This window comes from Tenrec ecaudatus, chromosome 1, assembly GCF_050624435.1.
Source record: "Tenrec ecaudatus isolate mTenEca1 chromosome 1, mTenEca1.hap1, whole genome shotgun sequence".
In the NCBI taxonomy this organism is placed as follows: Eukaryota; Metazoa; Chordata; class Mammalia; order Afrosoricida; family Tenrecidae; genus Tenrec; species Tenrec ecaudatus.
Window position 1 is genome coordinate 90985956 of NC_134530.1, and position 21457 is coordinate 91007412.

The 21457-nt window shown below is 45.7% G+C and overlaps 1 protein-coding gene and 1 pseudogene across 1 annotated transcript in view; one reads left to right on the forward strand and one right to left on the reverse strand.

The window, feature by feature from the left end:
- ROR1 (receptor tyrosine kinase like orphan receptor 1) overlaps positions 1 to 21457 on the forward strand; it is a 469887-nt gene that overhangs the window by 52523 nt on the left and 395907 nt on the right. The window lies entirely within an intron of this gene.
- LOC142435993 (adenosylhomocysteinase pseudogene) lies at positions 157 to 1578 on the reverse strand (annotated as a pseudogene).

Below are 21457 nucleotides of genomic sequence, written 5' to 3' on the forward strand. Positions count from 1 at the left end.
CGGGCCCTGGATCCAGTAAGCTGCACACCAAGCACGTGACCTGGGTCCCTAAGACCCGGTGAGGACTGGACATCACGTGCATGGGCTTGCCCACTCCAGCATAAAGACTAAGCGAGCAGGTCATGGTTCCCTGGGGGTGTTTCCCGCACACCTCCCTCCATCGTGACCAGCGTCTTCAGAGGAGTTTCTCAATACCCCTTGCCACACTGGGAACAGTCAGAGGGGACAAAGTGGGGACCAGTGACAAGCCAGTCTCAAATTAGTGCCATGTGTTCTTGGGAAGAATCGGGGCCTGGGCAGGGACACCGGCTGGAAGGGGAAGGGGAGGCCGGGCTTTCAGTAACGGTAGTGATCCGGTTTGAAGGGGCCGTCCATCGGCATGCCCAGGTACTGGGCCTGCTTCCCCGTCAGCTTGGTCAGCTTCACGTTCAGCTTACCGAGGTGGGCTTCAGCCACTGCCTCATCCAGCTTCTTGGGCAGGAAGTGGACTCCAACGGGGTATTTGTCCGGGTGGGTCCACAGTTCTATCTGCGCCAGCACCTGGTTGGTGAAGAAGTTGCTCATCACGAAGCTGGGGTGGCCCATGGTGCAGCCCAGGTTGACCAGCCGGCCCTCAGCCAGGAGGATGATACGGCGCCCGTTCTTCAGCCTGTCGCGGTCCACCTGAGGTTTTGTGTTCACCTTCTCCACAGAGTTCTCGTTCAGCCACTTGACATCGATCTCCACCTCAAAGTGTCCGATGTTACACACCACGGCATCATCCTTCATCTGCTCAAAATGCCGGCCATGGATGATGTCGACACAGCCCGTGGTGGTGACAAAGATGTTGCCCTCCTGACAGGCCTGGTCCATGGTGGTGACCTCGTAGCCCTCCATGGCGGCCTGCAGCGCGTTGATGGGGTCAATCTCGGTAATGATGACACGTGCCCCGAAACCTCTCAGGGCCTGGGCACAGCCCTTGCCCACATCACCATAGCCTGCGACCACGGCCACTTTGCCGGCCATCATCACGTCTGTGGCCCGCTTGATGCCATCGATGAGGGACGCCCGGCAGCCGTAGAGGTTGTCAAACTTGCTCTTGGTGACAGAGTCGTTGACGTTGATGGCAGGCACCTTCAGGATGCCATTGGCCTTCATCTTGAACAGGTTGTGGACTCCGGTCGTGGTCTCCTCAGAGATACCTCGAATGCCCGCCAGGAGCTGTGGGTACTTGGTGTGAATGAGGTTGGGGAGGTTGCCGCCGTGGTCCAGGATCATGTTGAGGGGCCCGTCCTTGAAGTACAGCGTTTGCTCGATGCACCACAGGTGCTCCTCGTCCGTCTCGCCCTTCCAGGCGTACACGGGAATGCCAGCCTTGGCAATGGCAGCTGCTGCATGGTCCTGGGTGGAAAAGATGTTGCAGCTGGACCACTGCACCTCAGCTCCCAGGGCGACAAGGGTCTCAATAAGGACAGCTGGCTCCACGGTCATGTGCAGGCACCCGGCAATGCGGGCGCCCTTCAGCGGCTTGGAGGCGGAGTACATCTCGCGCATGCGCATCAGTCCAGGCATCTCCTTCTCTGCAATGTCCAGGGCCTTACGTCCCCAGGAGGCCAGGCTGATGTCAGGGACTTTGTAGGGCAGTTTCGCTGTCAGGGCTCAAGCTGGGAAGCACTGGGCTAGCGGCGCCGGGCAGGGCGAGTGTAATTATTTTAATCGTGTAATTTCTATCCGTCAAAACCTTTTCCATGTAAATACATTTTTATATATGACAAATAATTTTTCAAAAGAGGGCTCATCTTTTTGCAATTTGATTTTTATAAACATTTTCTCCCAGCTGTCAGCTTTATTATGAGTAATGAGCTGTATCAAATTCACAGTCCATGACTCAGCAATTTTTAATCACGGCACAGTTCTTAGCTTTGTGTAATTTTATCAAACTTTTCTTAATGTCTGTTATTGGACAATGGACATTAGTTTTTTCTGAAGGGCAAATATAAACAAAATTGTGATGATCTGTACATATGCACACATCTGTGACTATTCTCTTGGAAATTTTTCTTAGAAGTAGATTTATTGGGTTAAAGGGTCATGACTCTTGACCCAGATAATCACATTTTCTTCCATAAACACTATTTGTGGTCTATTGAAGGAAAATGCCTTTTTTTATGCCAACTTATCTTAAAACGGTAATGTATTGTCATTTTTCTAAAATTCCTGGACTATCTTCTTTGTTTAAAAGGGGTATATTTTGTGGTTTAAGTTTCACAGTTTTGATTCACTGTGATGCTGAACATCTTTTTCGTATATTTGTCATTTGTTTTTCTTCTTTTGTGAATCCCGGTTCATTTCTCCATTGCCTTACTCTGAGGCTCCTAAGGACTCACCTTCCTTGGTGCCTCCCACCCCTGAAGGAGCCTCGCTATGGCCCTTCGCCCACACTGGTTATTGTTGGTAGCTGCTGTGGTGGTGGTCTCCGACTTGTGGCAGAACACGGCTTCACCTTGTGTCACCCCAATTAGTTGCAGATTAAGCCATTTCAAGTCGTAATGTTTTCGTTGGCTGATTTTCAGTGTTAGATCCTACCTTCTTGGCCTACGTGCTTCACTAAAGCCTGTTCCTGCTCAGTGTCATCACAACCTGTACGCCTTTGATGACAGGTGGGTGGGAGCTGCACTTGAGGTGCACTGGAAGATGAGCTTTCTACTAACCACCCATGAGCACAAGAGCCCACTGTTCTCTTTTAATCAATATCGATTCCACCCACCAATCCGTCCGTCCATCCATCCATCCGTCCGTCCGTCCGTCCGTCCATCCATCCATCCATCCATCCATCCATTTGTTCAAGAACTATTAAGAATCTACTATGTTCCAGGCACAGGAAAAAAAGGGTCTTATAATTTAAAATAGTGCTTTATTTATAAGTCTTTACAAAGTACGGTAAAAATATAGAAACCAACACATTGCTAACTCAACAATTTCTAAGTGTAAAATTCAGTGACTTTGATTATGGAACTTTTATCACTATCCTTTTCCAAATTGTTTCACCGCCATAAATTTATTGTCCCCTTAAGCAGAAATTACTTTCCCCCTCTAATTTGGTGATCAATAATATACCTTGCTTTCTCTCTGCTTATCTCATGTAAGAAAGATCACTCATGTTGCTGCATGGTTGAAAGTCGCTGATCTTGCTAATGGCAACTGCCAGTCCACATATTCATGTACCGACGAGACAATACAAAAAGTGGATCATCCTCAGCTTTCTTTTAAACTCTTCAGATTTTCCGTATAGTCTTTGAGTTTGCCCTTTGCGATTACTCATTAGGAGTTGTTTTGTGGATTGAATGTCCCCCTAAAAATGTGTTATAAAGCTTAACTTCTATGCCTGTGGTTGCAGTCTCTTTTGGGAAGAGGCTGTCCGGTTAATGTTAGAGAAGATTAATGTAAGGTGTGTTTTGAGTCAAACACTTTTAAGAGGTGAAAGAGATGAAACAAGCAGGTAAGGGAAGCAGAGATGGGGGAAGGGAGATGCCAAGCGGGAAGAGCTCCCAGGGGCAGAAGAGGCTCAGAGTCAAGGACCTTCCTCCAGAGCCGCAGAGAGAAAAAGGCTTACCCAAGGGCTGGCACCTAGATTTAAACAGCGACTTCTCAAATGGAGAAGGTAAATGTTTGTTAAAGCCACCCTCTTCTGGTACGTGGTAGAGCAGCACGAGATAACCACAGCAGACCAACAGACAGGAATCGGAAACTAACTTCTATAAAGCGCCAAAAAACCAAACTCACTGGCATCCAGTTAATCATGACTTATAATGACCCTGTAGGACAGGGTAGAACTGCCCCTGTGAGTTTCTGAGATTAACTCTTTACGGGACTGGAACGCCCTTGTCTTCCTCCTGAGGAACGTTCGGTGGCTTCAAGCCGCTGACCTTGCAGTCAGTAACCCCAGGCATAACCACAGCACCACCAAGGCTCCCTGTAAAGGGCCAGATACTGAATAGTTTAGGTTTGCAGACAATATGGTGTCTGTCATCACGACTCGTCTCTGCTGGTTCGGTGTGAAAGCATCCATAAAGCCCATTGCTGGCAAGTCTATTCCAAGGCATTTCCACCCTGTAGGACAGGCGGATTTTCAAGGCGATCATGGTTACGGAAGCGGATGGGTACGTCTCTCTCCTGCAAGAGCAGCCATAGCTAATGCACATGTGAGTGAGCACGGCTATGTTCCAATCGAAGTGTATTTATAGACAGCGCAATCGGAAATTCCTGTAACTCTCACGGGTCACACAATATTCTTCTTCTTTGATTCTCACCCCTCAATAGTTGGAAACATGTAAAAACATTCTTTGCTCACGAACCATATGAAAATAGGCAGCAAGTTTTTTGCCCAGGCTTTGTAGTTTGTTGGTCCCTGGGGGTTGGGGTTAGAAACATGCTCTGAGAAACCAACTTGGTTGTGCAAATTTACTCCCAGAATGGATAATTAGTTGAGTGTAGCTGAAACTCTTAAGGACTTCCAGTACATGCAAAGTTCTTACACAGTCCTTATACTCTTAGGAATATTTTCATATCGATTGTATATTTTAATTACATATCTACTCACAGAAAAAATCTCATTAAAATGTAAAGAAGCAGATACACTCCTCCTTTCCACTGCCACTGTTTTGATGCCTTCCTCTTTGATCTTTACGTATCTGTGGGAAGCTGTGTGCTCTGTAAAAAGTTTTGAGGTCAGCATTTCTCATTACTGAGCATGCTAATATGCCAATGAAAATCACAATTAGATCCCACTACACACCAGAAGATTGCCTGCGACAAGACAAACTGATAACACCAAGTATTGGCAAAGATGGGTAGAAACTGGACCCCCTTAGACATTGCTGGGGGGAATGTACGAGCATACAGTTAGTCACTTTGGATCACAGTTTAGCAATTTCTTAATAAATTAACCATAGCCTTACCATATGGCTCAGTAACTTCACTGCTAGGCATTCACCCCAGAGAAATGAATACATCATGTTTACACAAAGACATTGGAATAGCCCCAAACTGGAAACAATGCACATGTTCAACTGGTAAAGAGAGAGATCAGTGTGGCATACCCATAGGATAGATTGTAGACAGATTGTGTTGGGGTGTGTCTTCCAGTTGATTTTGACTCATAAGACAGAGTAGAACTGCCCCCCTTCCAGTTCCTCATTATTCAATAATAAAACGGACTTAGTATTGATACCATGTGACCAAGCCTCACAACCTTTATCCGATGTGAAAGAATCCAGATACAAAAGACTGTATGTTGTATAATTACATTCATATGACATTTCTGGAAAAGACAAAGACAGGACAAAACAAAATAAAAATGAAAATTAAAAAAAACCCTAGAGGCAGAAAGCAGATTAGCGGTGTCTTGGGTTTTGGGGTGGGTGTGGTGGACCTGACTGCTAACAGCCATGACAGAGCTTTTGGGGAGCATGGTAGTGTTTTAAAAGTGGAATGTTGTGATCGATGCTCAATGGTGCACACTTACTACAAGTCATTGAACTATACAGTTATGCTGGGTGATTTATTATGGTATGTAAATTATCTCAATAAAATTGCCCAAGATAGTATTCCAAAGTGGAACTTTTCATGACCTGTTATCCCACTGTGTGAGTATTCTATTTGTTTGTCCTCTGTGATCTGGGTGAATTATTCGGTGTTTCATTTCTGTCTTGCCCAAATCCAGATCCAGCAGGTTCATTATGTGCCCTTGGATTGGAGTGAGAACAACTTAGTGGAAATGAATCCAAGGAACCTAGTTATTGACTCAACTCTGGCTGTAGCTGGGCGGACCACACTTTCCTCATGTATAAAATGTAGAGAGGAAGCGAAATAAGGAAATCGGGGCCCCGGGGGCTATTGGAATGGAAATACAAACCATTGCAGTGGAGGCAATCAAAAAGACTGGTTTCTCCAGAAGTGGGAGGCCCTTGTTCCCAGGCACCCCTATTTCGTGTGTGATGAAAAGCCCCTAAGAGCTGTTTGCTGGGGGCTCCGAGGTGGGGTTCTGAAAGCGTAGACACCACATTGGAGAGGATTCAGGGAAGAGAAGTACAATGACGATGGGAGATGGGATGGGGTCTGCTCTGTGGGGGGACTTGAAAAAGTTCACAGAAACATGGAATGATAGTGGAACTTTTTGAAGCCCATCTTGTAAATTCTGAACGTTTGGCTCTGGCCCTTGCTGGGTGATGGAACAGTGTTCGGGTGATTTAACATTTAAGAAGGACAGATTCTGTGTAGGCTTGGTGGTCCGAAATAAGAGGGTAGAACTCCATAGGGGAAGGCCGAAGCTGGGGAGGGAGTGCTTTTAGAATTGGGAGTTTAGAAACGTTGCCAAGAAAACAATAGTTCATCTTGATTGCCTTCTGACAGGGAGCTAGTGACATGTTCCCTGCAGGGACAGTTTGGACTGGGTCAAATCGAACCGGCTCTCAATTTCCTGTACTCTCTGTTCCCAGGGGTGCTCCGGTTTTCCTAGCGTTCAGCCAGCAGCCTCGGCACCCGGAAACAACAAAGAAAAGTTATGTGTGGAAACCAAACTTGTCAACCTTATTTTTCGTTCACTTCGGGCTCCCAGCATCAATAAACCTCATACTTTTGAAAAAAAAACAAAACAACTTTATTATTTTGTAAGTTTTTTAAAAGTGTGTGCATCCTCCTCTTATTTAAATATGTTTGAGATTATTTTTAAGTTAATGTATCAAGCATTAATCTGTACTAGCTGCTCCATAAGGTATCATGTTAGTTTTTGTTCAAAAGGAAAAAAAAGAAAAAGGAGGGAAAAATCCCCTCCCTGCATTTAATAAGCTTGCTGTAACTTGAGCCCGTTGGTGGTCTTGGAGCAAACCCAAATCCAGGTTTGGTTGATACTGTGTAATGTGAAATGCAATTAGCAGTGGTTTTCCTAAAGTAGAAAGAGATGTTAAAAAGTAATGCTCAGCAAATTTAGGGCATCGTTGGTAAGCTTATAAATCCTTATTTTTATTTTCATTACTTGAAGTAATAAGAGGAGCACTTGTCTTTATTATGTGATTTCCCAAACAATAGTAGGCTTATTTTTCCCCCCCTCTTCCATTAATTTCCTCTGTTTGATCAGAAAGCCGCAGGTGACATGCCCCTGTGATGTGGCTCCTGGCTCCTTGCTCATCCCTAAGAAACTAACGCAGCATCTTTATGGGGACGGCTTTCACCACCGGCTCCTTCATTCATAGAAAATCTCGCAAAGCAGTTGCTAAATAGTCTACAATGACAGGACATGGGTCTTTGGCTTTATCTCTGTCTTTGGCATCTAGTAGGCACTTAGGAAATAATAAAAAACTCGAACTAAACTCACTGCCGCTGAGGCGACTCCAATTCCAGGACAGGATAGGACTGCCCCGGTGGTTTCATGGCCGGCACTCTTTACCGGAGTAGAACGCGTCCTCTCTCCAGAGGAGCGGCTGGTAGTTTTGAACTGCGGACCTTGTGCTGAGCAGCCCAGCTCGTCTTAGGGCCACGCTCCAGGTTTGAGAGACCTTCACCCCACCTGCAAGGAGCCCTGCTGGGGTAGTGGTTGGGCTGCTTTCTTCAGCTCCTTGCTCCTCTGGCTGAAGGCTAGATTCAGAAGGCTCACTCTCATCTATTAAACGTCTCTATCCAAGTGATAGGCTTTAAAATCTACACAAAAGCAAATGAAACAAACAAACAAAACCCATTGTCATTGAGCCACCACTGACCCATGGTGACTGCAGGTGTGTCAGAGAAGAGGGGGGCTTCTTGGAGTTGTTAATGAGTGGTGTTTTTTCCCTCTTCCTTGGCGCCTCTAGGGGGACCTCAACTTTTAACCTTTCAGTTAACAGTTGAGCAAGTTCAAGGTTTGAACCACACAGGGATCCCTAGGGAGGTCTTACTCATTTCTTCTCCGTGTTTTATCTATTTTTCTTCAGCATGTGCTCAACATCCTATATACTGGCATTTTGAATATCCTCTATGTACTTATTGCCTTTCTTTCAACTACTGGAATTTAAGTTTCACGAAGGCAAGGATGTCTGTCTGGTTTAATTGTTGCTCCACACTAAAGGCCTAGGAGAAAGTAGGTGCTCTAACTCAAATACATGATGGAACCAATAGATGTTCTTCCATCATCTCCTCTCATTGAGACAGTGGTGAATGAATTGGCTTTCCTGGACGCCTTGCTGATTTCATAAAATGGCAGGTGTGAGTCAGATGAGATGCCCACCGAAGTTTAGGCTGCACTTCATGCAAATGCATGCGTCTATCCATTCATTCATTTAACACACCGGGCAATAGTGACTGCCTTCACGAACTGAATCATCATGTGGGGAAATCAATAGGAGTAATTTTAGTAAAACGAGGTAGTGACCGTGGTAGGAAAGATGTAATGAGCTATAGGAGCATGCAAGAGGGACCTCTTACCTAGACTTGGTCACAGGCCCAGAGAGGCAGCCAGGAGGAAGGAATGTGGAAGCTGAGATGTGGATGGACTAGCCATCAACAGTGGCGGCAGGGTGATGTGATGGGTGGGGTGGGGGCGAGGGTAGGGGTTGGCGAGTCCTCCAGGCAGGAGGAATAACATCTAAAGAGTCTGGAAGCGGGAGAGCATGTGCCCATCGAGTGCAGGGCCAGGGGAGTGAAGAGCGCTGCCGTCTGGGCAGAGACCAGGAAGGGCTGTGCAGATCATGCCACGGGCCTGGGATTTGCTCTTAAAGGCAGGGTAGAACCATGAAAGGTTCCAAGGAAAGGAGGGATGTGGTCACGGCTTCCCTTTACCATGGTTATTTTATGGATGGTGACAGCTTCTTCTTTGCCAAGGAGCTCAAACCCATGTTCCAGGCTCTGTCCCCATTTTTCGGTGCCAGGGGGGATTGCGAAAACAGTAAAAGGGGCTTCCAGAAAGCGACTCCTTCGGCTCCATGAAATTAGCACAAGTCCTGTTGAATCTGACTGGTGAGCGCCACCGCAGTGAGTTTCGAGACAGAAACATCAGATTTTGCTTACATCTTCGGGGACATTGTGCACACCTTGCGCTGACAGCCGTGGCAGCACTGCAGACAAGACTGCTTTCCACTGAGCTGTCACGGTGGGGAAGACAAAGAAAGTCGGAGAGCAAGAGTCACAGGGGACCTAATGCTTTTAGACCTAGATGGCGGACGCTTCCTCCTCCTGCTCCCAACTGATAAACCAAAATGAGGTGGCAGAGACAGGTCGGAAGGTGGTGGAAGAGGACCTGACAGATTTTGGTCCTAGACTTGTCCTGAAACTCACTTACGACATGGGGAGCCACTTAACCTCTCTGAGCCTCAGTTTCCTTTTCTGGAAAACTGGCACTGCTACTTATCAGCTCCTTTCAGCACTGCTAGGCTTCAGTGAGATCAAATATAATCAGTTGTAGGGTATTTGCTCCGAAAATGCAAGTGTGTTTGAACGGATTGATATTTAGGGGACAGTTTGAGCAGAGCATACATGTTATTTATGTATATCTGTGACCAGCTGCAGCTGTGAGAAATACTCCCTGAATTTCCAGCTCCTTCCGTCCCTGCCTGAGCGCATTTTCCTGTGCATGGGTGAATGTGCATGTGCATGTAAGGCAAGCCACTCACCACTGGTGTTACAACTTTCTGCCTACTTCCGTCCTCCCATCACTTCACCATGACCTAGGGTATCCACAACCACTGTGGGATGCCCACTTCTCCCAAACAGACGAAGGATTTTTCAAGGGGAAGTGCTGTAATCCCAGTATTTTTGAATTTAGGTGAAAGTGTGCATCCGTTTTTACTAGGTTCTGATCTTCCTTTGGAGACCCTGTGGGGTGCAAAGGGTTAACACGCTCGGCTGCTGATTGGAAAGTGGCCATTCGAGTGAGGGGGCATGTTAGAAGAAGGGCCTACTGCTGAGAAAATCCTCGCTGGCAGAGCTCTGCTCTGACACACAGGGAATTGCCATGGATCGAATCAGCTCCGCAGTCACTGCGTTTTTACTGCGTATGTGTCACCAGTGAAGATTTTCAGTGATGTGCCCTGTCTCATTTTCCCATAAGTCTTGTGGCATTTATTTAATAATTTTGCACAGCATGGTGATTTTTAGGGACCCGTATGCTATGCTACAGCAGAACAGACTGGATCTAAAGCACTTAAGCACAATTTCTGGCAAACACTTTGAGTAAAAAGTAACTGTCATTATTGATATTCATCTACCCAGGTGCAGTTTTGGATTGGGATTAAAGCAATTAATTGATTGGATTATGAATGCAAGTGAGATAGAATATTTATTTGAATGGAAGGGTGTTAATGCTTTTATCTTTCTTAAGTACATGCTGGTCAGACTATTCATGGAGTGTCACCAGTGACAAACCACGTCTATCAAGAACAGAGCAAACCAGGAAGAGAGAACGGCCTTTAAACCATTAGCAGGCTGTCTTCAAGGTAAAGGATTGCTTTGTTTTGTATGGTCAAAGGGCCTATGAGCTGTCATTTCCAGGGCTCTGAGTTCAGCGCAGCACAGGGAAGAACCTCCGAATCGTCTCCAGAAATTACTCCGTCTCCAGGGAGGGCAGCAGAAAGCCAGGCATAGAGTCGGAGGCAGCGGTACATCAACAGGCAGCTGCCAGAAATTCAAGCAGATTCCAAAGCGCACAGGGAACAGGGGACATCGTTGCTGACGTCAGACGGGTCTTGGCTGAACGCAGAGAATAGCAGGAAGGCGTTTCTCCGTGCCTTAGTGACTATGCCGAGGTGTTTTGCCAAACCTGAATAGCACTCAGAAGAATGTGGATTCCACAGCGCTTAGTTGTGCTTATGCGAGACCGATTCGTAGAGCAAGAGAACTCATACAGCCACAGAATACGCAGCTCCTGAGCGTGTGGTTTAAATAAGGAAAGGTGTGTGTGTTAGTCTGGGTGCTTTAGAGAAACAAATCCACAGAAACGATATGTATAAGCGAGAGTTTTACATAAAGGGTAAGTGCACATCAAGAAAACATCCCAACCCAGTGTTGCCCAAGCCCACAAGTCCAACATTAATCCATATGTCCGACACCAATCCACAAAGTCCTCCTCCATCTCACAAAACACAAGCAATGACGCCGGCTGCAGGAGGAAAGCCGAATCAGCGAATGTGTAAGCATATCAGAGCTGGCAGGGGTCTCCACACGGCTTCTCCAGCACCCAGGGCTGCATCGAGGTAGGTCCACGCGGCTTCTCCTCAGGGATGTCTTGCAGGAAGTGAGCCTTGCCAGTAGAAGCAGAGAACTGGCTAAATCAGCTGCGCCCTGGTCTGACCGCCACAAAGCAAGAGACCTGAGAATTAGTAAGGTGAGGCTCACTGAGCCATTTATCCCTCTACCCTTCAATTAACCCCACATGTGTTTATCGGCCAGGTTGGCACAATAAACTAACTGTCTCAGTGTGTGTCAGGGTTGAATCTTTTCACCACACTTACTGAGAGACTGGGCTATATGAGGACCTCCGCATCAGGATTGGAAGGACACTCATTAATATGGCATGTCTCATATTGAGTACATATTAATCACATAACATATTTATATGATATGCAAATGACACAACCTTGTTTGCTGTGAGTCAAAATGAATTGAAGCGCTTACTGCTGACAATCCTCCAGTATGGATTACAACTCAACATCAAGAAAACAAAAATCCTTACAGCTGGATCTACCGAAGTTCATCACTGTCAAGGATCTTATTGTACTTGGGTCCACAGTCAACACTCCGGAAAGCAGCAGTCAAGAAACCCAGTGGCATTGTGTCGAACAAATCTGCCGCAAAAGATCTCCTTTTAGTGTTAAAAGCGAAGGTGGAACTTGGAGGACTAAAGTGTGTCTGATCCCAGCCATGGTCTTTGCAATCACCTCATACATATGCGAAGGCTGCACACTGCATAGAACAGACTGAAGAAGGATGGCGTTTCTGAATGGCAGTGTTTGCTAAGATGATCGAATGCACCGTGGCTGCTGAAGCATCAAACAAACACACCCAAGAAGCATAGCCAGAAGACCCTTCAGAAGAGAGGACGGCGAGGCTGTCTCAGCGATCCGTCTTGGACATGTTATCAGGAGGGACAAGTTCCTGGAGGAGAATGTTGTGCTTGGTGAAGCAGAGGGGCAGTGAAAACGCAGAAGCAGGAGCAGAATGGACAAAGTGGCTACAACACCAGACTCACCTGTAGCAACAATTGTCAGGATGGTGCAGAACAGTGCTTTGCTCTGTTGTCTTCAGAGTCTCTTGCAGTTGGAACCGACTTAATTGACTCCTCACAACAACTTTCAAGTAAGAGTCCCTGGCCCGTGCAAATGTTAAATGCGCTCTCTTGCCAACCCAGAGGAAGGAGGTTCGAGTGGCTTTGGAAGCAAGGCTTGGCGATCTGTTTCTGGAAACAAAACAAACAAAAAAACCAACAAGCGCCACGGAGCACTGTTCTACTCTGACGCACATGGGGTCGCCACGTGTTGGAATCTACTCAATTGCAGCTGGTTCTGGTTACTGATTACCTTTAAAGTCCCCCGTCCCTGCCCCTCTTTTAAGGGAGTGTGCAAAGACAGATCACTTTAGGGCTGATCAAGAGTACATTTAGTTAGAAACAACCCTAAGTTTCTTGGGCTTTTGCTCGTCTTTTTAGTAGGCTGGATGCATAGCTATCACATGTGCAGATTTTACACACTGATTTCTTTAGTTATGCCCTTGAACACTGGAAATATAAAGACTATTCTTTGCAAATATTTATGGCTTCTGGCATGCTTAGGGATAGTGAAATTACATCAGTGCTTTTCTTCCAGATCCACCCCTTCCCCCCTGCCCCCGCTTCTCTTTCATTTTTTCTTTCTAGCTCAGAGGGAAAGCTCAATTAGTTGCTAATCTGGCTTTAATTTCTAACATCCTACATAGCTTTTGTCTTCTCCACTGCAGTCAGGCTAGCAAGCGAGCCTACTACGGAAGATGGCATCCTAGAATTAGGTTTACAGCTAAGGTGAAAGCCTGGGGCATCCACATTCACAGGGCCCAACTAGAGCAGTGCTTCGGAAGCTTCCTAATGCAATTTAAACCTTCCTAATACCCTTTAATACAATTCCTCATGTTGCGGTGACCCCCTACCCTAAGATTATTTTCGTTGCTACTTCATAGCTGGGTCACGACTCAAGCTAGATGGCTCCGTGCATGCTGTTCCGGTTCGATGCCGCTGGGCCGGTTTTCACACCGAGTGACCCCCCATGACTGAGATCACTGTTCTTTCTCCTGTGGAGACAAGGGTGGGTTTGAACCCCCCATCGTTCAAGTAGCAGTTGCGTTTCAAGCGCCAAGACACATTCCAGTATCTCAGGGCAGTATTTTTGGAGTCCTCGATAACATAGAAGCTACTTATACGGAGACTTGCTTTTCTTTCAATGCATACGATGCGAGGTTTCTCTCTGAGGTTCCTGTTGAGATTAGAAGGTGTTCTGAACATCTTTGATTCCACTGGATGGCTTTCCCTCAGTTTACAGAAGGGGGTTTTGGTTATTCCTATGCTAGTGACAAAAACATCTCAACAAAAGGACATCTCGCTTAGATGCTTTAAGAATGAAGGCTATCTACGTTTTTGTTTTTGTATCGAGTACCTGGGATGAACGCTTGCTCTCTATTTATTCAAAACTATGGGTGTCATGAAATTTCTTCCTCTGAGAACTGGTCTCCCTGTCTAGAACATGCAAATAGGCTCTTCATGGAAGAATACGGTGTTTTTTCTGTTGGCTCTAAAACACAAGGCCCATGGATGAGGGAGCTTGACACAGGCAACTGAGCCATTCGCATGGACTGATCTGGGCTTGTAGATAATGACCCGAGGGAACTGGGTGGGCGGTCCCATTTCCCCCAGCCACTAGCCCGTGTGGTTCTGTTTGGAGAATGACCCGATTCAATGTTTGACCACTCTAGCCCTGATGGGCATGTTTGCATAGGACATTATGAATGACCTGAGCAAGCAGCCTCAGCTGGTGCGTCTCCTTCCTGAAGATGGCTCTGCTAGTTGTTTTTCCCTCTTTTCTCCTCTCAAGCTGTGTAGCTAAGAAGCAGGTTGCATTTATTTTGCAGGTCGCATTTATTTATTTTACAGACCTGCCCTTTAGAATCGCGTGATCTTTAAACTGGACAATGAATTAAGGACAACTGGGAAACAATTGATGGATGTGAACTATGGCACTGGCATGAATCTTGAAAGCACTGCGGACTACCAGAAGGATGAGCAAATTTGTGTTGGGGGAAGAACAGCCAGGATGCTCCTTAGGAGCAAGGAGGACAAGATTTTGCTGCACGTGCTTAGGACATGACTCAGGATGCAATGGACAATGGCTGCAAGAAGGGACTCAAACAACACCGCTTGTGAGGAGGACACAGGACTGAGTGCTAGTCTCTTGTTCCGTTGTACAGAACAAGGGTAGTGTCTCAGTATGTGGGGTTGCTGTGAGTTGAAACGGACTTGGTCGCCCCCAACAACAATGACAACATGTTTTAAGGGAACAGACTGCCAGTTCTTTTCTCCTGCAGAACCACATGGTTGGTGCGAACCACCAACTTTTCAGTTCAAAACCGTGTGCTTCGCCGCTTTGCCACCAGGGCCCCTTTGCTTCATATCATAGCACAGTGGAACGTGCATGGCCTACTCCAGAGGCCTCAACGAAACCCCTCCTCTGTTATTTAGTTGCTCTGTGATTTGCTTACTCATCTAAAATACGGTCGGCAGGCATTCCTAACTAGCAGGGCGGTTGAGAAAACATCACATAAAGAGTCCAGTGCAGAGCAAGGCACCTAGTGGGTTTGGCATGGAGACCAGCTTTACCAATCTCCAGTTTTTGGTAGGTCAATTGTTTTAGTCCCAGGAGTCCTGTCTCCAAATGACGGACTACGAAATGGTTAGATGAGCCTTCTTTGTTTTTATGCCAGATTCTATCCTAGGGCGCAATGGCCATGATCTGAGTCAGAGGAAGTCCCTACCTATGAAGACACTCCCAGCTTTACTTAAAACCCAGTCATTCAACAGCCATTTTGATACCTACTGTATTCAGAGCCCTGAGCCCTTAGGGAAATGAGTCCATTGCTGATTCATTCCACATTTATTAGTCATCTGATGTGAGCCACATATTGTTCTCAACACTCTACCTGTAAGACCTTGCTTCCCTTCAAGAAGCATGACACAGTGAACTACACCTGAATGGGAATAGCTCGTGCAAGTAAAGTGTTGCCGAAGATCACCGCCCCCCCCCCCCCCCCATGTTTGCCGCAATGCATTGACAGGGAGCTGCCAGAGGTTCAGGCCAGATTCAGAAGAGGATGTGGAAAAAAGGATGTCATTGCTAAGGCCAGATGGATTGTGGCTGAAAGCAGTGATTACCAGAAAGAAGTTTGTTTGTATTTCATTGAGGACGCAAAGGATTCGATGATGTGGATCCTAACAGACTACGGACAGTGTCCAGAAGCACAGAGGTCCAGAACATGTGATTGTGCTTGTGTGGAACCTGTACATGAATCACAAGATGCAGTTGTGCCAATGAAACAAAGGCACGCATACTGCACAGCTTAAAATCAAGAAAGGAGTGTGGCAGCGTTGTATCCTGTCATGATACATATTCAACCTGCTTGCTGAGCAGACAATCAGAGACGCTGGATTATATGAATTATATATGAAGAAAAATTCATCATCAGGATTGGAAGAAGACATATTAACAACCTGAGATATGCAGATGACTTAATCTTGCTGGCTAAAAGTGAGGAGGACTTGAAGCACTTGCTGATGATGAACAAGTATTGCAGTCTTCAGTGTGGATTGCTACTAAATTTAAAGAAACCCCAAATCCTCACACCTGGACCAGTAGGTCATATGATAAATGGAGAAAAGATTGGAGTAGTCAAGGATTTCACCTTGCTTGAATCCACAGTTAATTCTCATGGAAGCAGCAGTCAAGAGAACAAAGGACACATTGCATTGGGTAAGTCTGCTGCAGGAGATCTCTTGGAAGTGCTGAAAAGCAGGGACATTATCATATACACTTGAGTATAAGCCGGCCTGAATATCAGCCAAGGCACCTACCGTATATACTAGAAAATAAGCCTACCCGAGTGTAAGCCGAGGTATCTAATTATTACCTGGGAAACCAGAAAAACTGATTGACTCGAGCCAAGGTGGAAAATGCAGAAGCTATTGATCAGTTTCAATAATCAAAACATGAAAATAAAATTACTAAAAATTGAGACATCAGTGGGGTAATGTATTTAAATACTTATTTTAAATAGAAACACAAATGAAAGGACAAGTCATTTAACATTAGTAAACCAGCACAGTAAGTGGAACATAGGTTCAACAAAAACAATAAGGTATCAACAATGATACCTTAAGAGTACTATTCCCTGAGCTCAATCAGCAACCAAGCTAAAATGTAAAGAGTTAAAATCCTTCAAAACTGGATTCCTCATCATCATCTGTATCCCAGTGCAGAGCTTCAGCTGGTGTGAGGTCATCATAGATGCTGTCCTCACTGATTTCGCAGTCATCACCATCACTGCTGTCATTTTCATACAAAGTGCAGTCTTCACTGCCATCCATAGCATTACTAATACTACATTTCTGGCAGGCACGTCACACCATGTCTTCTGGAATGTCTTCCCATGCATCTCAAACCCACTTTGCTGTTAACTCTGTCAGGCTTCATGAGATTTCCTCCTTTTGTTAGTCGGGCTTGACCAGATGACATCCATTCATGCCACATCCTTCGCCCACGGTCTTGAAAAGGCTTATTCAAAGATACACGTCATAGGACGGCTGTGATTGGTTAGATGTGAGTAAACAAACATTCAAAGCCCTGCAGTGTCAGCGGAGCTTTGAATGAACAGTGGAGAAACGGCAATCACCCGCGAGATAACGGGCGCTCATCCTGTTACCTGTGGGGGCAATGAGATGTTACACCTCCCTGGGGTACCACTGACCCACATATAAGCCAAACCCCAGTTTTTCGGCACATTTTTGGTGCTGAAAAACTCGGCTTATACATGAGTATATACGGTAATTTTACCACAAAAAGTGTGCTGAAAAAGGCAGCTTATACATGAGTATAGATGGTACTTTGAGGCTAAGGGATGCCTGGTATAAGTCATAGTATCTTCAGACCCCTCAATATGCATGCGGAAGTTGGACCTTGAATAGGGAAGATCAAAGAGAAATCGATGCGTTTGAACTGGGGTGCTGGGGAAGGCTGTTGAAAGTCCCAGAGACTGCCAAGAGAACAACCAAATCTGTCTTGGAAGAAGTCCAACCAGTGTGCTCTTTAGAGGCAGGTGTGGCAAGACTTCATCTCCTGTGCTTTAGACTGGTTGCCGGGAGAGACCAGTCCCTGGAGAAGGACATCGTGCTCCATAAAGCAGAGGTCATTGGAAAAGAGGAAGGCCCTGTACGAGATGGATTGGCACCGTGGCTGCAGCAACAGGCTCAGCCATAGAACACTGTGGCGGATGGTGGCCGGCAGGACAGCGTTTCCGTCTGTTGCATCTAAGGTTGCCATGGGTTCGAACTTCCTCAACAGCATCTAGCAACAGCTACGCCAGGAGAATAATCAACGCGAGGAGAATATGGTCGCGTTGTTAAAAGGTACTTGCTTTGCTGGCTCATGGCTAGCACCTAGGCTGCATTTTTCCAAGTGTTGGCGTTCTGAACCTTATTGAGGCCGGCCTCTTATTTCACAGCGGAGCAAACGGAGCCTCCCTTGGTTCAACAGCGCCCGCATTTTAGGGAAGTGTAAAGCTGAGGCTAGCCCCATGGCAATTTTTATTTCTGCAGAAGCTAAAGTTGAAAACACCCACTCAGATTCCTCTCAGTTCGCTTTCATCAGCAACAGCAGAGAGCTAATCATTCAAATAGATAAGCTCTTTAGGTAGCCCAAAGGGAGAATTTCAGATCTGCTCTTGGCTTTATGTAAACCATTCCATTCCATTCCCCCAACAGTTCCATGGGGATAGGGATGCCATGCTTCAGAGCTTCCAGAATGTACCTTGGGCCCCCGAGTTACAGACAGAGCTGAAAAGCAGTGTCTGAGTGCACGTCTGATGTTAGAGCCCATGCCCGTCATCTCTGTACCATGCTCCATCCGTGATTCTCCTCATGGTAGCAATAAATTGGTGGCAATAAATAAAGGCCAGTGTAGAAGAGACACCACGTCATGAATCACGCCTAGGACCTGCTTCTCTGAACCAGTGGCAAAAGCTACATTTATGAACCACAAATAGGGTCTACAGGTGAGTCCAGACATAAAAAAGGGAGAGTTTTTGATCACTTATATAGAGAGAGTCTCTTATACCTAGTATCTAGAATTTCATCATCAGTAGGGAAATTCGGAGAAAATGAGCATACCGCCTCTGTGGACATGGAAGGGAGGATTCCCAAGTCCAGAGGCCACAGGAGAGGGAGGGCCACTGTGCGCCTTCTTTTACTCCAAGATGCCTTATTGCAGGATTTCTGAGCCCGGCTCACAAGTCTGGTTAGTTCCTTTAATATCAGAGAAGGCTTTATTCTAAAAGAGCTTAAAATTTTGTAGGTGGCTGTTCCACAGCCAAACAAAAACACCCCCTGGTTTTTTTGTGATGCGATTGACTTTCAAGAAGGGCCCCCTCCTACTTCTCTGCCTCCTCTTGCAATTACTTCCTGTTTGTTTTTGTGAAAAGCTTAGGGCAAGTGGAGGTGAACATAGGAGGGCTGCCAACCACCCCAGAGTACCTCTGATGAAGCGTGTGAGCCTGTGTGAGCTTTCTCCTCACCAACCTCTAGCCCCTGCAGTCCTGTCCTGGGTGAGCAACAGGGGAGGCTGGACTTCACTTGACCAAACAGCAAGGAACTAAGAGCATGTTTCTCTTTCTCTCATAGAAAGGTAGTGGGCCTTCAGGACTTCCCACTGAACTCCAGTGTCTTTTCGGCTTTGAAAGTCTATGTGTTCTGTCAGGGAGAGCCATATGACAAATGTTCACTATGTCAGATTTGTTTTCATTTTAAGCCACATCTGAATTTGACCTCCACAGTAGGGCTGTGTTAATTTCCCAGACCTCTTCCAATAATTGTATATATGCATATATATTTTAAATATATCTAAATATATATTAAAAATATATAGTTTAAATGTGCCCAGAATGATTCTTTTTTGGATTGTGTTACGACTGGTGTTTTGAACGCGGGTGAGAGAGTTACTGGCTGCGTATGGAGCAATGAGTATGAGATGTGCATTCCTGCCTGTAAATAGTCACCAAGGCCCGGGATCGAGTTTGGATAGCTTTTTACTTTGACAGTTCTCGCTGAAGAAGACCCGTCAGTAGCAGGTACTACTGTTTTCTTTAACACAGGTCGCATCACCTTTTCTTCAAAGCAGTTTGAATTTTGTAATATACATTTTTATAATTGTTTAAGGCTTCCAGAAAAAAAAAGTGTTCTTTGAATTGCGCGCGAACCCAGTTATTCTTCCTCTCATCTGTGTATGGGCCCTGCTCCATCCATTCAGGGTTTCAAATGTCAGTTTGTACTGCCAGCAGGCTTCACCTTGAAAAGCCAACAGTGATGGGTTTAAAGAACAGAAGGACAAGTGAATTGAACCAGTTAGCCAGGTGTTGACTGTCTCGTTATTTTTAAGTGGAGCTAGCTAGTCTGGAATGTGTTTGGTTAAAAAAAATAATAAAGACTGTCTTCTTCCTGTCCTTCCTTCCTTCCTCCTTCTCTCTCCCCAATTTATTCCTTCTTTATTTCTTTCTACTTTATCATCATCTGAATGTAAACCAAATACTCCACACATCTAAGAAATATCAGAATTGTGGGTCTTACAGAGCTTTGTACTCTCAGTGAATAGACCTGGAAGGCTGAGTAGCCTTCATCCTGATTAGTGGTTAGTCTAGGCCAGTGGTTCTCAACCCGTGGGTCATGACCCCTTTGGGGTTTGAACGACCCTTTGCAGAGGTCGCCTGATTCATAACAGTAGCAAAATTACAGTGATGGAGTAGCAAGGAAAATAATTTTATGGCTGCAACTTGAAGAACTATTAAAAGATCACGGCATTAGGAAGCTTGAGACCCATGGGTCGAGTCTTCCATCTTTCACCCACCTCACCTTCTTCTTTCTATAAGGAGCACACAACAGTGAAAAATATATTGCATATGTTTTCAAAGAAAATGCAGAGAATATGAAGAAAGTGAAGCCATCAAATACCCCTTAGACCCAGATCACAAATGCACACGGAATCAGTTCTAATACTTTGGTGTACTTCCTCCCAGGCTTTTTAGCTCTGTGCATATTTCTGGTTTTCTTTTTAATTTCATTAATACGATCTTGTACACAGTGTTTCATACCTATTTTCTCTTCACTGACATGACAGCATTATTTTTTCCTGTCTTTACAAATATTGTCTTTAATGTGTACATGGCATTACACTGAGTGAACACAGTCTGTAAGTTTATTTAGTTCGATGTTGGGATATTGAGGATACTTTGCCACTACCGTCTTTGAAAATGAAAAACCAAGAAGGAAATTTAAGATGACCCGACTCTGTGACTGTATATTTTAGTTGCTTACTACAATATTCACCTGGAAATGAAAAATTAAAAAATCAAAATCTAGAGACCTGTCTATAAAATTGTAACTAATGAAGTGTGTATGAGGAGCTAACAGATCATTAAGGAGTAGGGGCAGGTGAGGGGCTCATCTTATTTCATAAGTGTGCCTCAGACTTTTGAGCCCCAACTCTGAGGCTCCAGCTCAGTTTGGGTTTCATGAGTCAGTTCACAATCTGTTCACAATGCACTGTGTTGCTAGCTCATGCAGTAGACAGGATGGGGTGGTACACCTTCTTCCTTGGAAATACTCAAAGCCAAAGAATTCACTGCCACTATTCCAGCCCACACTGACCTTCTAGGACAGGGTAGACCTGTGCCTGTGAGTTTCCGATGAGACTCAGACTCTTCACGGGAGTAGAAAACCTCATCTTTCTCCAAGGAGCGGCTGGTGGTTTTGAACTGCTGACCTTGCAGCTAGCAGCCCAACTCATAACCATTACGCCACCAGGGCTACTGTCGTAGACACATAGATTGTATGCACTTGGAGTCCAGCCGACCTAGACTAGTTTGTCCACTGGTTTGTTCAGCTCCCTGTAAACAGTCTCAGTACTGAGTAGGGTGGGATTTGTAGCAGTGGATTGAAGGTAAGTGCCTCCAACCATAGAAGTCGTAAAAATATAGTCTCACTCTTCCTGAAGGGACGTTTTGGCACAAGGCTCAGGATTTACTTCCTGCCGGACCACTTGCATGTCAGTGACTTTGGGTCGATTACTTGACCTGTCCAGGTAGCAGTTTGCTTATCTGGAAAGTGGGGCTACGGCTACTGCTCATTCATAGGCTCATTGGGAGTGGGGGTGGGCTGAAAACAGAATAGGTCTTCCAT